A 14,245-nucleotide genomic window follows, 5' to 3' on the forward strand; every position below is an offset into this window, starting at 1 on the left:
TTCATGGACATAACACCAAAGGCACAGGCAACAAAAGGGAAAGTGGACATGTGGGACTACATCAAACTAAAGTTTCTTGTAAAGCAAAGGATGCAATCAACAGAGTGAAAAAACAGCCTACCAAATGGGAAAAAATATGTGCAAACTATGTATCGGATAGGAGTTAATTTCCAGACTATGAAAGGAACTCCTGTAAGTCAATAGCATAAAACTAACAACCCTATTAAAACATGGGCCAAGGACTTGAATAGACTTCTCTCCAAAGAAGACATACAAATGGCCAACAGGAATACAAAAAGATTCTAATGTCACTAATCATCAGGGAAATGCAAATCAAAACTGCAATGAGATATTACCTTATACCTGTTAGGATGGCTGTTACTTAAAAAAAGGTAAGACAAATGTTGATGAGGGTGCAGAGAAATAAGAACCCTTGTACCCTGTTGCTGGGAAGCCATAACGGTGCAACTGCTAAGGAAAACAGTATAGAAATCCTTCAAAAAAATTAAAGCTAGAATTATCATATGGAACATTAGTCCTAATTCTGAGTATTCAACCAAAAGAATGGAAATCAGGTTCTCAAAGAAATAGCTGCACTCCCATGTTCACTGCAGCACTATTCACAGTAGCCAAGAGGTGGTTACAACCTAAATGTCCATGAATGGATGAATGGATAAAGAATATGTGTTATATAATATGATGGAGCATTATTCAGTTTTAAAAAAGAAGGAAATCCTGATATATGCTACAACATGGATGAACCTTGAGAACATTATGGTAAGTGAAATAAGCCAGCCCCAGAAAGATAAATATCATGATTCCTCTCGTATAAGGTGTCTACAATAGTAAAATTCACAGAAACAGAGACAAGAATGGTGGTTGCCACGAGCTGGGGGAAATGGGGAGTTACTATTCAAAAGGTATTAAGTTTCAGTGATGCAAGATGAGTAAGTTCTAGAGATCTGTTGTACGACATAGTTCCTATAGTTAACAATACTGTATTGTACACTGAAAAATCTGTTGAGGTTAAATCTCCTGTTGAGTGTTCTTAAGACAATACAAAAATTTTAATCCATCATAATCATTGAAAAACCATTTGCTCTGGGAGCAAGTGGGAAAGCTGTGATCTGCCAGGTTGCAAATATCACAGGAAGCCCAGTCTGTACAGTTGAGACCTGATGAGAAGTATTTTAACAAGGAATCCCAGTGACAATCATGGCAGTCTTAATGGTAATACAGGAGCTTTGATAGTGCTCAATGACTTTAGTTGTGAAAAAGGGGAAGTGAGATTTTTTGGTATCTTATTTGTAATATTAAGATGTAAATTTTAGAATAAGTCTGATTCTAAAGATTCCACGTTCTAAGTCTTTTAATCATAGCACCCACCACACAAAATGTGGTTAAGAATATTGAATGGGATCACACAAACGAAATTATTCATCCAGGAACTATCCCATAGAAGGGCTCAGTAAATGCTAACTTGTATCCTTATTAGGTAACAATTAGCAGGCAAACCAGGAAGGAGACTAGCTATATCAATCAATGAGTTGTTTTGTCTTCAGAAAAACAACCAAGCAACATGCTTCTAGTGTCACTGATGTATAGAAAATCCCTGGGCCAGAGCTACAAAGCCCCTGCAAAGCATCCCAGCAGACTAGATTTTCTGAAGTTGCTGATAGTGCTGATAAAATTGTTTATTGTGCTCAGGCATGGGAATGTGCCAAGAAGTTATTACCTTCTTTGATAGGATTTCCTTGAGTTGGACCCCTTAGAATATTTAACAACCCTTGTTTTTTAACAGCACTTCAATGGAGCAACAGCAGGAAGGAAAGAAAAAACCACCAAAACCTAGGTCCATCACCAGATGGAGAAAGGCATTAGCCACACTTGACCTTTCGAGTATTATATTAGCGTCTTCTAGACCCACAGAGGAGATATCTCTGTTGGGTAGATGACAACAGCTCCAGGTGTAAACAGGCTGAATGTGTCCAAAGTGAAAGCTAAAAGCAAACCCAAAGAAGCAACAGTGTCTGAACATACTCGGTCCCAAAGAAAAGTCTGGAGTGTTTTTGAGGGCACTTACATGGTAGCTGAGGGAAGACGTAGGGAACTTGAAAGGAGAAAAAAAAAAACAGTTCCATTTTGTTAAATAAAAACAGAATACAGGAAATGTCCTCTCTTAAAGTTTTATTCAACTTTTCTATGATGATGAGTCCTTTGACTTTGTTTAATTCAACTCCTTTATAGTCTGTCTCTCTCCAAATTAATTTTGCTCCCTTTTTCTGACCTTTCCCCTGTGAGGAAAAACTAAGTTCAGTGCCCCATGAAATGTCTCTACTTTCGCTGCAGAAGCGGGTAATGATGTTTAATGCTGGCAAGTGCTATTAGGTTTCATCTCCACTTGCTCCAAAAAGTTTGCAAGCCCTGTCCTGGGCTGCTTTGTGGGAGATCCTTGTGACTGTAAAATAATTTCGAGTGCCGCCATTAGTGACAGGCAAATCTACATATACAGGGAGGTAAGAAAAAAGAAAAGAAATAAAGAACGTCAGAGGAGTGAAACCACAGAGCTTCATCAAATGTACCTGGAATCCCCCCCTCACCTGTCATGACTAAACCAGGTGGCCTCCTTACCACTTGGCGTTCAATGCTGGGATTTCTACCTTTCTCTGCGGCACCTCGCAGAGCAGGGTGTCATCTGCAGAGCCCCTTCCTCCCCAAGCCCACTTCCCATGGGACACACCAACTCCATGTCTATGAACAGAAGCCCCGTGGGAAGAAGGATGCTGCACACAGTGAGTCGGCCAGTTTTACTTTGGTACCAGCAGGGCCCAAATGGAAACTCAGCTTCAAGTTAGAGAGAGCAGGCTCCTTCTCTTCACTCCGTTACTGTTTGATCCACAGGGTTCTAATTACTGAGACCCAAGTGCAACTGAGTAGACCACCCAGCCTGCTGCTTTATTTCCAAGACAAACAAGAATCCCACTCCAAAGGTGAGCTCTGTTCCCAGAAAGGCAACAGCTCACCAAGACCCTCCTTCCTCCAACAGCAGAGCAGAGACGCACAAAAAAGAAAATGACAACGGGTCCTTCCTTACAGAGAAAGAGAAAAACAGGAAAGGGAGGCAAATAAAGAAATGAAACTGACACCCTCCCTATCACCTGAAACTTGGGCGAACTGGAAAACATAAAGACCCCATGTGGGAATGGCTAGAAGGGGGCAAAGACGTTACCTTGAATGGAACAGTTCAGAGCCCTTTTAAAAAATCTGCAGCGCTCAGTGCTTTCATCCCTGAGCTGCCTGAAAAGAATCAGAACAACACAGATCCTGGCAACAAAAGCTTCGTTTGAGCTTAGCAGAGCACACCCACCAACAGAAATAGGAGGAATGCACTGCCTGCCCAGCTTTCAAGGTTTTAAAAACAATAACCCCAAACTCCCTCAAGGGCTTTAGTGAGTTAGAAGGAAAAACAGACTCTTTTACTTGATTGAGAAAACACCTTGACTTCAGTCCTTTCTAATTCAGGCTGGAGATAAACAGCCAGAAATGCAGGCTGATGCATGATTTAGTCTACTTCTGTGGTACAGGTACAAAGTGAGGTTTTTGCCTAAATGGTGCCAAACTTCTGTGTGAAGAGAAATGTTACTGGAAGAAAAGTTACTCTGAGCTGCAGGATCTTTAAAGGAAGGAATAGGTCTTGTTCTCCTTTGTCTTTCCAAGCATATACCTCAGCACCTAGCATGTAGTATGTATTCATCCCTGTATTCATTCAGCTAATATATAACAATGCCTATGTTGGCGAGCCTGATGCTAGGTACCAAGGGTACAGAGCTGAGTCATGCATGGTCCTGTCCAGAAGAAAATCAAAATCTAGTGGAGCAAGTCAAAAAAATAAAAAACAAATCTGAACTTACATAAGGAGAAAATTTGTTGGAAATAATTATTATATTAGGGGGAAAGATAATTATAATAAACAGAGGAGAGCTATTGCAATAGAGGACTTTAATCATGAGATCTCTGAGTGTTTTGGTGGTGGAGCACAGAAGAGCTTTTCTTTTACAAGGAAGAATAAGTCTAGAAAGAACTGGGTGTGGGGATGTGGCCTGAGCAAGGATGGCCTTGATGGCATGGAAGTCCAGAGAATGTTTTACCTTCAAGATGAGGCTTTATACTTTTAAGAGGAGTTGCATACTGGTTCAGGCTGAGGTTAGGTCAAAATTCAAGGGCCCTGGGCAGGAAGAGAAGCCCAACAAAATTCAGTCCAGTCCAGTTAGTGGCCACTTTGTTCTGATTTGTCAGTGGGGACAAATATGTCAGCTTATCATTTATAAGACAAAGGAAGGGAATGTGGAAGATCTGTGTGTGGTCTTGTCATAGGTATTCAAGGGGTCATTCGTGAGACTGAGCTGAGTTGTGTGGGGACGAGTGGTTCTTGGTAGCAAGCCATCTCCGGGAACATGGAAAGAAGGGCCAGGGAGTTAATTTTTCACCATAACTCTTTTCTATGAGCATGTGGTTCAAGTAGTTCAACACTGCCAAGAGAAAAGACTTCAAAATAATCAGCTGAGAATGAATCCAAATTCATGCTCTTATGGAGGATTGTTTAAAGAGCCCTGAGAACAGAGAGAAGAGTCCTGCTAACTGGGGACTGGGACAGGTGACATAAGGGAGGTGACACTGTAACTAACTTTGTGGAATGATTGTTTTGTCTGCCAAGACAGCACTTCCCTTCTTCTAGCTCTTTCTCTCCCCTTACCCCAAGGCCCTTGCACACATATCCTTCAGCCATGGAGTTCAAATGAGAACTATCATCTTCTTATAGTTTCATTCATTCATTCAACAGAATTGTTAAATACCTATTTCTTGCCAGGCATTGATCTACGGGGATATGGAGTGAGCAAAACATATGAACATTTCTATTCTTGTGGACTTTAAGTTCTAGAGGAGGAAGATGAGCAACAACAGACATAGTACAGTGAATTACATGGTATGCTGGAAGGTGATACATATCACAGTGGTGGCCGGGCAGTGTGCAGAGCAGGGTAAAGAGGAGGTACAGCACGTAGGTTGCAGTTTTAAATTGGGAGGTCATGGTAGACTTCATTGAGAAGATAATTAATTTTTTGAGCCAAGACCTATGGAAGTAAAGGAGTGAGTTATGAGGCTCTGGGGAAGAGTGTTCCAAGAAGAAGAAATGGCAAAGACTAAAAAGTGAGAATGTATCTGGCATGTCAGAAAAACAGTAAGGAGGTTAGTATATCCAGAACAGAGTGAATGAGGGAGAAAGTAATAGGTGACGAGGTTGGAACAGTAACTGAGGTTAGATTGTGTAGGCTATTATAGCCCAGTATAAGAACTTTAGTTTCTTATTCTGAGAGAAATGGTGTACCACGGAGACTTTGGAAAAGAGAAGTGGCATGATCTGGAATGAATTGTTTTCAACTCAGATCAAAGGATCTCTTTGCCTATCATGTTGAGAAGAGACTGAAGAGAACAAGGGTAGAAACAGGGAGGTTAGTGTGAAGGCTATTCCAGTATCTGGGTGAAAGACCACGATGACCTAGTTGATAGCTGCAGAGTGGTGGGAAGTGGAAAGATTCTGAGTATATGTTGAAGGTATACTCAAAATAATTTGTGGGTAGATTGGTTTGTGAAAGAAGAGTAGTGGGAAAGAGAAAACCTAGAGAGAAGCAGGGATGTGAGCTGCCGAGAGATATCTGGAACGTCTTGTGGTTAGTGACCTCTTAGCCAGCTCTTCTCTTTCCCTGCCCATCTTATGGTTTTCTGAGATGTCTTAGAATCCTTCCTGGAAATTTCCTTTTGTCCAAGCTAATTCAGGCTGGTGTTCTGTCTTTTGCTATTAAAAGAAACTGAAGAATACCTAAATACCCAACCCCACTGCCCACTAACCCTTCACAGACTGTGCCTCACATGCATTCCACACATGTCGAGCTCTGTGCCTTAGCTTAGTCCTCATCCTCTCTACCACCTGTTTAAGTCTCAGCTTTATCAGCACCTCCTCCGCAGTTGATGTCTACAGGTGGAATTAACTTCACACAATTTCTTCTGTCCCTATGGCATTTACCTCTTTCCAGATCATACAATACGTATTTGGAGGTATGTCTTATGTGTATAAGTTTTGTGTCCACTAGACTTTAAGATCTGTGTGAACAGGAGCCACATCTTATTTGTGTCTGTGAAAAGGGACTTGTACATAATAGATGCATCTTGAATGAATTCCTTCCTCCTATACTTTATCTTCATTTAAGCCATCACTTAAGTGTTACTGAACATTTATTCCCTAATACTTTGCATCATCACTGACTCTTCTTTCTCCTTATTCTGTATCCAGTTATTTGTCTTTTTGTGTGTTTCTCCTCTCATCTAAAGCAGTGTCTCCCAAGCTTTTATTCCATCCCACTGGACCTCAGGGATATGATACTTTGATTACTAACAATAGCTAATGCTACTAATGATTCTGAAAGGTAGGAGTGAAAGTAATATTTAAAAAAATATATATATATGATTACCCATCCCCTAAAATTTTGTTTCAGATTTTAAGGCAAGGCATGCCTCCTTACTCTCCCATGATCTAGACTATAGTAATAGCATCCATGATAGATTAGATCAATGTTTAGCAAATAGTTACTCCCTCCCCTTTAACCTCCATGAGAGGAAAGGAGTCTTTATCCCTGCCCCTTTGGCATTAGATTTGCTCATGTACTTTCTTTGGTCGATGACATCATGCAAGTTTAGGGCCTTGATATGTACTTGTGTTGTCGGGCTTCTTCTCTTGTGCTTCTGACATTCGTGTGAGAAGAGCTTCCCCTAGGTGGCCAGCTGGTCCCGGAAGAATGAGAGACACATGAAGAAGACAGTACTGAACCCATGGGCTGGAGACAAGCCAGCCTTGATCAGCCAACCCACATTCGTGCAATCTATAGCAGAGCCTTTGCAGCTAACCCACAAACACAAAGCCTGAAGCTGAGCCACCCTACCCAACTCATGCTGCATGCTGCTAAGTTTCAAAGTAGTTCTTTCGTGCATCAAGAACTGATATCCTAATTTTCTAATTATCTTAATAATATCCTAATTATTTTATTCCCTTCAAAATTCTCTCTCTAAACTCCACAGAGTATCAGACTCATCTTCCTAAATAAAAAGTTCAGATTATGTCTCTTCCTTCTCAAAACTCTTTAATGGCTCCCTATTTCCTGCAGAATAAAATACAAATAACTTAGCATGAAATCCAAAACTTTAAAAGATTTGACTCCAACCTACCTCTCCCAGACTTCATCTGCTGTCTTCCAACTACTATATTTATTGATTCAGTAAATATCTGTTCACCATCTACTAGGTGCCAGGTACTACGCTAGGCTCTGAGGATAAAAGATTAACAGAATATGGATCCTGCACTCCAGGAGCTCTTATTTTAATCAGAGAGACAGATAAGAAGACATGTAATTTTAATACCAGGCACAAGCATTGATACAAGGGTTAGCACAGGGCACTGTGGAATGTATAGGAGGGGCTTTCTGAGGGAGGGGGTGAGTAAGCTGAGATCTAAAATGAGAATAGAAGTCAACCTGGCAAAAAGAGGAACAAAGGGTGGCTTGGACTGAAGGATGCAGCCACGTGTTCAAGAGCCTGATGATAAGAGCATACCACATTCATATAATTGCAGTCTTTTCAGTATGCTACACAGAAAATTAAGGGAGAGTTTGTAACAATGGCATGAAGTAAGGCTATAGAAGAGAAGCAGAGGCCAGCCGTGCTGGGTATGTAGACCACGCATGCTAAAGAATTCACATTTTGTAGAGCATGTAGCATAGTAAAGAAATGCCTGGGATATGTTGCCAGAATGCCTGGGTCTGTTTTCCAGCTCCAGTACTTGCTAAGTGTATAACCTTGGGCAAGCGTTTAAACTCTCCTTTTGCCTCCATTTCTTCATCTGTAAATTGGGGTCAACAGTAATGCCCTATAACACTAAGTTGTTATAAGAAATCATTTAAATGGTACATGTTCTAAGTGCTTAGAACAGTGGCTGGCACGTGATAAACACTCAATAAATGCCAATTCTTGGCTATTTTTATCTTAGCCTAAAGGCAATGGGAAGTCACTGAAGGGATTTGAGTACGACATGGAGTTTAAGATAACTGTGGCTGATCTTGTATGGAAAGTGGATGGGAGGGCATGGAGGCAGGTTGGGTGAAAGAACAGCAAAGGAGCCTCAGCAGAGGTCTAGAAACATGATGGTGGCTGGAGACTTGGACCAGTATGGTGGCAAGGAGGTTTAAACGATAGAGCCTGGAAAAGTCCCCAGGCCTTGCCGATGTGGGCTGAGGGACAGACCGGGGCTCAGGATAATGCCCAGGTTTCTGCTGGAATAACCAGGATGGCAAAGACTGGAGGAACATTCTGTGCAGGGAAAATGATAAGATCAGTCTGACACATCGTGAGCTTGAGCTAACAATGCATCTTCCAGCAGTTAGAGATACCCCTGGGGAGGCAATGCTCCTGTCACACGGAACCACCCAGTATGCTGAGAACACCAGGCTCTCCCAACCCTCTCTGCCTTTACACAAACTGTTCACTTACCTGGAACTTCCATCACCACATATCAAAACCCAATCCATCCTTCAAAGGTAAGGTTAAGTGATGCCTCCACCATGAAGCCTTCCTTGCTCCTGATAATGGAACACCTGTTCATGTAGCACATTGTCTTCATATTGTAGCATTGAGGACATGATGTTCTATTTAGTCACTTTCAGACCTGTCTCCTCTACTGGGTTGTAATCTCTTTGGGGGCTGTGACTTGGTGCAGCTCTTCAGTACCCTCCAGCACTGAACCCAGAGAAGACACCGACGAGGCACGCAGTGGATGTAGATTAACTTAAATGTAAAGAATGTTCCCTATTAAGGAAATGTTGCTGTCATGGGGATGGGTGGGGGTGGAGTTTTCCTGAGAGAATTTGCTCCATTACAAAGCCCCCAGAAACCAGCTGAAGCTCCAAGATGCCCCTATTTGTTCCTTATCCCTGGTGGGGCAGCCCCACTGAGAGTAAAGCTTCTTAAAAAGTGCTGGCATTTGGTGACCTTCCATGATGGCACACGTGGAGGCCTCTGGCACTGACTCTAGGTGCTCACTTTGACCTCTTATCCTTTCCCATCCTTGCCCATCAGGATGTGGCTCTGCTGCTGGCTTTGCTGTTTCCATGCATCTCATCTGGAATCCTGGAGTCCTTTTTGCACTGTCTTTCCTTCCACTTTGGCCAGTATTCTGGTCCTGATTCTTGTCTCGGTTCTTAGACCATCTCCGACTTCCTCTCTGCGGTTCTGTGTTCTGCTAGGGCATGGAGTCCCACAGCTCTTCCAACATCTGCCCTGGGTGCAATCCCAGCGGGGCCGGTACCAGAAAAGCCTGGTGAGACAGCATTGACGTCTCTCAGCAACACGGGGCACGGGCTGTCACGCCATCCTTCTTGAAAGACTCTGCTCTTTGCTCCCAGGCCCCTGTAGCCTCCTGGTTTTCCCTCCAGCTGTCAGGTGCTGATTTCTCTTTCGTGCAGGTGTGTTCTCTTCCAAGTTACCACAACAGCAAAGACTCACAATTTAATGTAAATAAGAATAACTTGCGAAGCATTAAGATGCACATTCGTGGGCCCTGCCCACAGCTATTCTGATTCAGAAGGCCTGAGAGGCTAGTTTGCCAAGGCCCTCAGGTGATTGTGATATAGCTGGCACACAGACAGCACGGCAGAACAAAGCCCTACAGCAGCCGCACTCGTTGCAGGGCCCTGTTTTCCCAGCCTGTGACCTCCTTCCATGACCTTCAGTGCCACTGAGGATGATTCTCAATTGTATTCCCTAAGCTGTCCCTCAGAACTCCTGTTGGACAAAGGCAGTCACCTACGTCACAGCTTGAAGACTTCCAGCCATTTCAAATTGAACATATCCAAAACCGTGCTCTTACTCTCTTGAAATCAACTCTCCCAGCCACTTGTCCCCTAGAGTCCCTCATCTCCACAAGTGGCATCTTCATCAGCCCGGTAACTCATGCCAAAGAACTCTGCGGATCCCATTTGACTCGCATTTCCAGTCTATTGGCAAGGCCTGCAGAGTCTACATTCAAATGTCACTAACAGCTGTATACTGCCTTCATCTTTAATAGCTTAGGATCACCTTGGGCTTTTTTCAGTACTATTGTCTGATCTTCCTTACTGGTTTCCCCACTTACGTCCTGCTCCTCATTCCCTCTAGTTTAGCCTCAGTACAACTGAGTAGTTTGTCCTAAATCAACCTAGTCATGCCACCTCAATGTGTTTTAAAACGTTCATTTACTTCCCAAAGCACCTGGTAGTCAGAATCCTATCAGGCCCTTCACAGTCTAGTCTAAGGATTGGCACTTAGGGCCTTTGGGCCAAATCCACCTACTACCTATTTTGTTAATAAAGTTTTATTGGAACGCAGCCACACTCATTTGTTTATGCAGTGTCTATGGCTACTTTCATGCTACAGTGCAGAGCTAACTAGTTGTAACAAAGACCATACAGCCCACAGAGCCTCATGTGTTTGCTGCCTCGCCCTTTGCAGAGCAAGTCTGCCAGTCCCTGATCTAGTCCCTGCCAACCTCACTACCACCACACAGTGAGTTAATTCTGACACTGGGGTCTTAGCTCATGTTGTTCCCTCAGCTTCAAATGCCTTCCCCCGACCTCACTCTTCAACAACAAATTTGAACTCACCCTTCAGGGCTTTAATTTAAATGTCATACCCACAGGAGAGCCTTAGCTGATTCCCCTTCCTCCCCACTCCAAAATGAGTAAGGCTGAATGAGTGAAAGCCACTCAGGGGACCTAATGTGGGTCACAGGAGAGCAAGTTTAAGTCAGTCTCCCAGTTCCAGTCCTTCTGAGCTGCACCAGCTTTACACATAGTCTGACTGAAGGATACCAAGGGAGGCTTCAGTCCACTGCTTGTCACAGGCCCCAAATGCCACCATTTCTTTTCCTAGCATGGTTTCCTCCTCTACCCCTCAATATCCCCTCTTAAATATGTAAACCCCTCTGAGAGTACTGACATACTAATGCGCTTGTGAATTGGCTGCAATGTGAATCTGGTTTCTGGATGTGAATCAGGTAGAAAGAAAAACCTTAGACCTAATAAGGAGCTTTATTGGGGGTGGGGAGTTTACTCTTAAGAGAATCTGGCCACACAAAAAAGGATGCTAGAGTGGGGAGCTAAGGCGCTGCCCGGGGAGGCAGGCAGGGTAAAGTGGTAGCATCAGTAGGCAAGTAGATGAGGAGAGAGGGGAGGCCAGAAGGTCAATACGCCTGGCTTTAATAGACATCCTAACCCGTCAGCAACAAATCAAACTAAGTATTTGTATTCCCTTCTATTCTTTTCTACTTAAACAAAACAATAATTAGGTTGAGCTTATTTGTACATTTAACACTGTGACTGTTTAGAGGTGAAGTATGATTCCAAAGCATAAACTGCAGATTTTGAATGAATTACTATCTAATACTTGAAGAAATACTCTTTGTGATTATAGGGGTCTGTGAATGCACAGCAGCCACTTTGAAAGGGGCTCTAGTTAATGGCTTTGAATGAAAACAAACTCAGAATTGCATTTCAGAGTGATCTTGGATGTACTCAGAATCTGTAAAAACCGATCCCTAAAGTAAACAACCCAAACCACTGAGGGCTGAAGGGATTTTTCTTTTCCTTCTTCTTTTTTTTGTAGAAAGAAAACTTTCTGTCTCTATGGAATGAAATTCAAATATGAATTTCTGAGAGTATATTTTTATAGTTCAGATAATTTGTAGTTGCTCTTTTTAATATAGTCTGTTGAGCTATAACCTGAATTAAAGTTCTTTGGAATAATTTTCAATTCTATCTAATTGAGGGTAAATAATAAAAAAAAAAATAGACCCAGCTCCAATTAGAGAAGATGATATTACAATAAACTAACCTTGGTGTTTCATTTGCCAAGCTCAAGAAATAACCTCAAAATTGAAATGTAGGACTGAAATAAGAAATATAAGCACGTCTTATCATTTCTAGTGTGAGGTTGTTACGAGAGTGCCATCTGCAGTGCAATGTACAAAGGAGGTTGTTTTTCCCTTTGTAAAAAATTTAAACATGAGAGGCTCTTCTCCTTGAAATGCTGACACAAAATGAAAATGCTAAAAATTAGAGGGAAACTTACATCTCTTCTGAAATAATGCCTAATATCTCACTAGTGTTTTGGGTTATTCATTCGTTATTCTAATACCTGGTCTGTATCACCTCTCTGTAATGAAACTACTACAGACCATTTGAATGCTTGGGCAAAAAACATATTTGCTAGTTTTGACTTGCTTAATATATAACTTTAGTGTATGAACCAGAGAATCCTAGGATCTTTGAGTTAGAAGTGACCTCCAACATCATCTAGTCCAAGCTTGCATTCAGAACAATTTTCTTGAATAACACCCATCCCCCTTGTGAGAACCATTTTCATTTTGGACACTTCCATGGATAAAAAACGCTGTATTTTGAATCTAGCTCATTCCAGTTATGGACTGCTACAAAACCTTATGGAAAATATCCTTATGCTATATTGGGATGTCTCCCTAAAGCCTCCCCCACAGATCCTCATTCTCCCCTCTGGAGCTTCCAAATAGAACAGTGTAATGGAAATAGCATTATCCTGTGAGTCAGGAGAATCAGGCTGGAGACCAGATTGGCCTTAATATGTTATTTGACCTTGGGCAAGTCACCTTCCCTCTCTAGCCCTAGGAAAGGAAATGGGACAAATGACCCCATTTGGAAATTCAATGAGCATGTACACTCCCATCTTCCTATGATGGTTCTTACACATTGAAGATGACTGTTCAACAACAGGCTCTTGATTTAACCCTGCTCTGATAACCTTTAAGATGGAATAGACTGTTTAGTTCAGTTTTACTTGACTACAGTAAGAACATCATGGTAGAAAATGGCCCTCTCCAATGTGTTTTTATTCAAATGAGCTGCTGAAATCAGGTCTGTATTTAAGATTAAATGATCAAACGTGCCCACACCTTCTATACTGCAGCACAGTCTGGGCAACCAAGATGACTGCAGAGAATGGGGATGCTGTTTATGAACTGAGTCCTACTTCCTTTATCAGGCACACACTGATGCCTACAAAAAGTCAACAAGTTAAAAGGAAAGTGATCTGCCTTGACGTAGTTTTAATAAAATGTCTGTGTCTGGGTTCTCTTAAAAGCCCTGTTTTCCTAAGGACACACTAGTCTTCTCTTTATCCTGCTGGTTTTATCCAGTTCCCAATACACATTTCTGTGTAGCTGCTTAGTTACATATAGGAAAACAAAATGCTTTGTGAATTTTCACGGTGAGAATTGATACAGGAGCATTTCAGCAGCTATGCCAAATCCGAGCAAATGACTATTTTCTGAAATAGAGTGCGAGGAGAAAATAACAGTCATGTTTATGGCAACACATGTCAAACCTGCCCACATGTCGGCAAGAATACACTTCTGTAGTTATTGCAGGGACCCCAGAGCAAACTGATTTGAGTCCAGCTCAGGAGTTAAAGTGCGAGGAGATCTAACTCGAGAAACAGCTTCTTAAAGTTGACTTTTTTCTTGATAACTAACTCTGTCTTCTTATAATTGTTTTTGTGTCAGCAGGACTTCTTTTTAAAGAATCACTTCCTGTAGTGAAATTTTCTATATTTATAGAAGGTATAGAATGAAATGAGCAGATAGAAATGTGCTGATTCTATAAATAACTGAGTTGTCAGGGTGGATATTATCTTCCATTTTGAAGGAGAGCTATGAATGAAACAACTAGTAGCTGATGTGGGTTGGAAGATAACTGGTAAATAAAAACAAACAGCAATGCGAAAAACATATATATAACCGAAATCCTCTCTAGTTGGTAATACTACAATGGCAAATATATGGTCAGACACAGAATCCTAGATTTTTTTTTGTATACTGCCACTAACAACGAAACAACAGTGAAAAAAATCTCCCTCAGCTAGCCCATGCCACAGATGATGTTGGCTGTTCATAGCAGCAGAAAAGAAAAATTTTCAGCAGGAAGATCTTGGCAAATGTAACACATACTGCTATGGAGCAAGGCAACCCATGGCAGAGACACGACTTCCTGGGGATTCTTGCAGGAAATGGCTTCTGAAATACACACTTGGTAATTTGTATTGAAATACAATTTCTGAAAACTAACCAAGAGCTCAG

This window comes from Manis pentadactyla, chromosome X (assembly GCF_030020395.1).
Source record: "Manis pentadactyla isolate mManPen7 chromosome X, mManPen7.hap1, whole genome shotgun sequence".
Lineage (NCBI taxonomy): Eukaryota > Metazoa > Chordata > Mammalia > Pholidota > Manidae > Manis > Manis pentadactyla.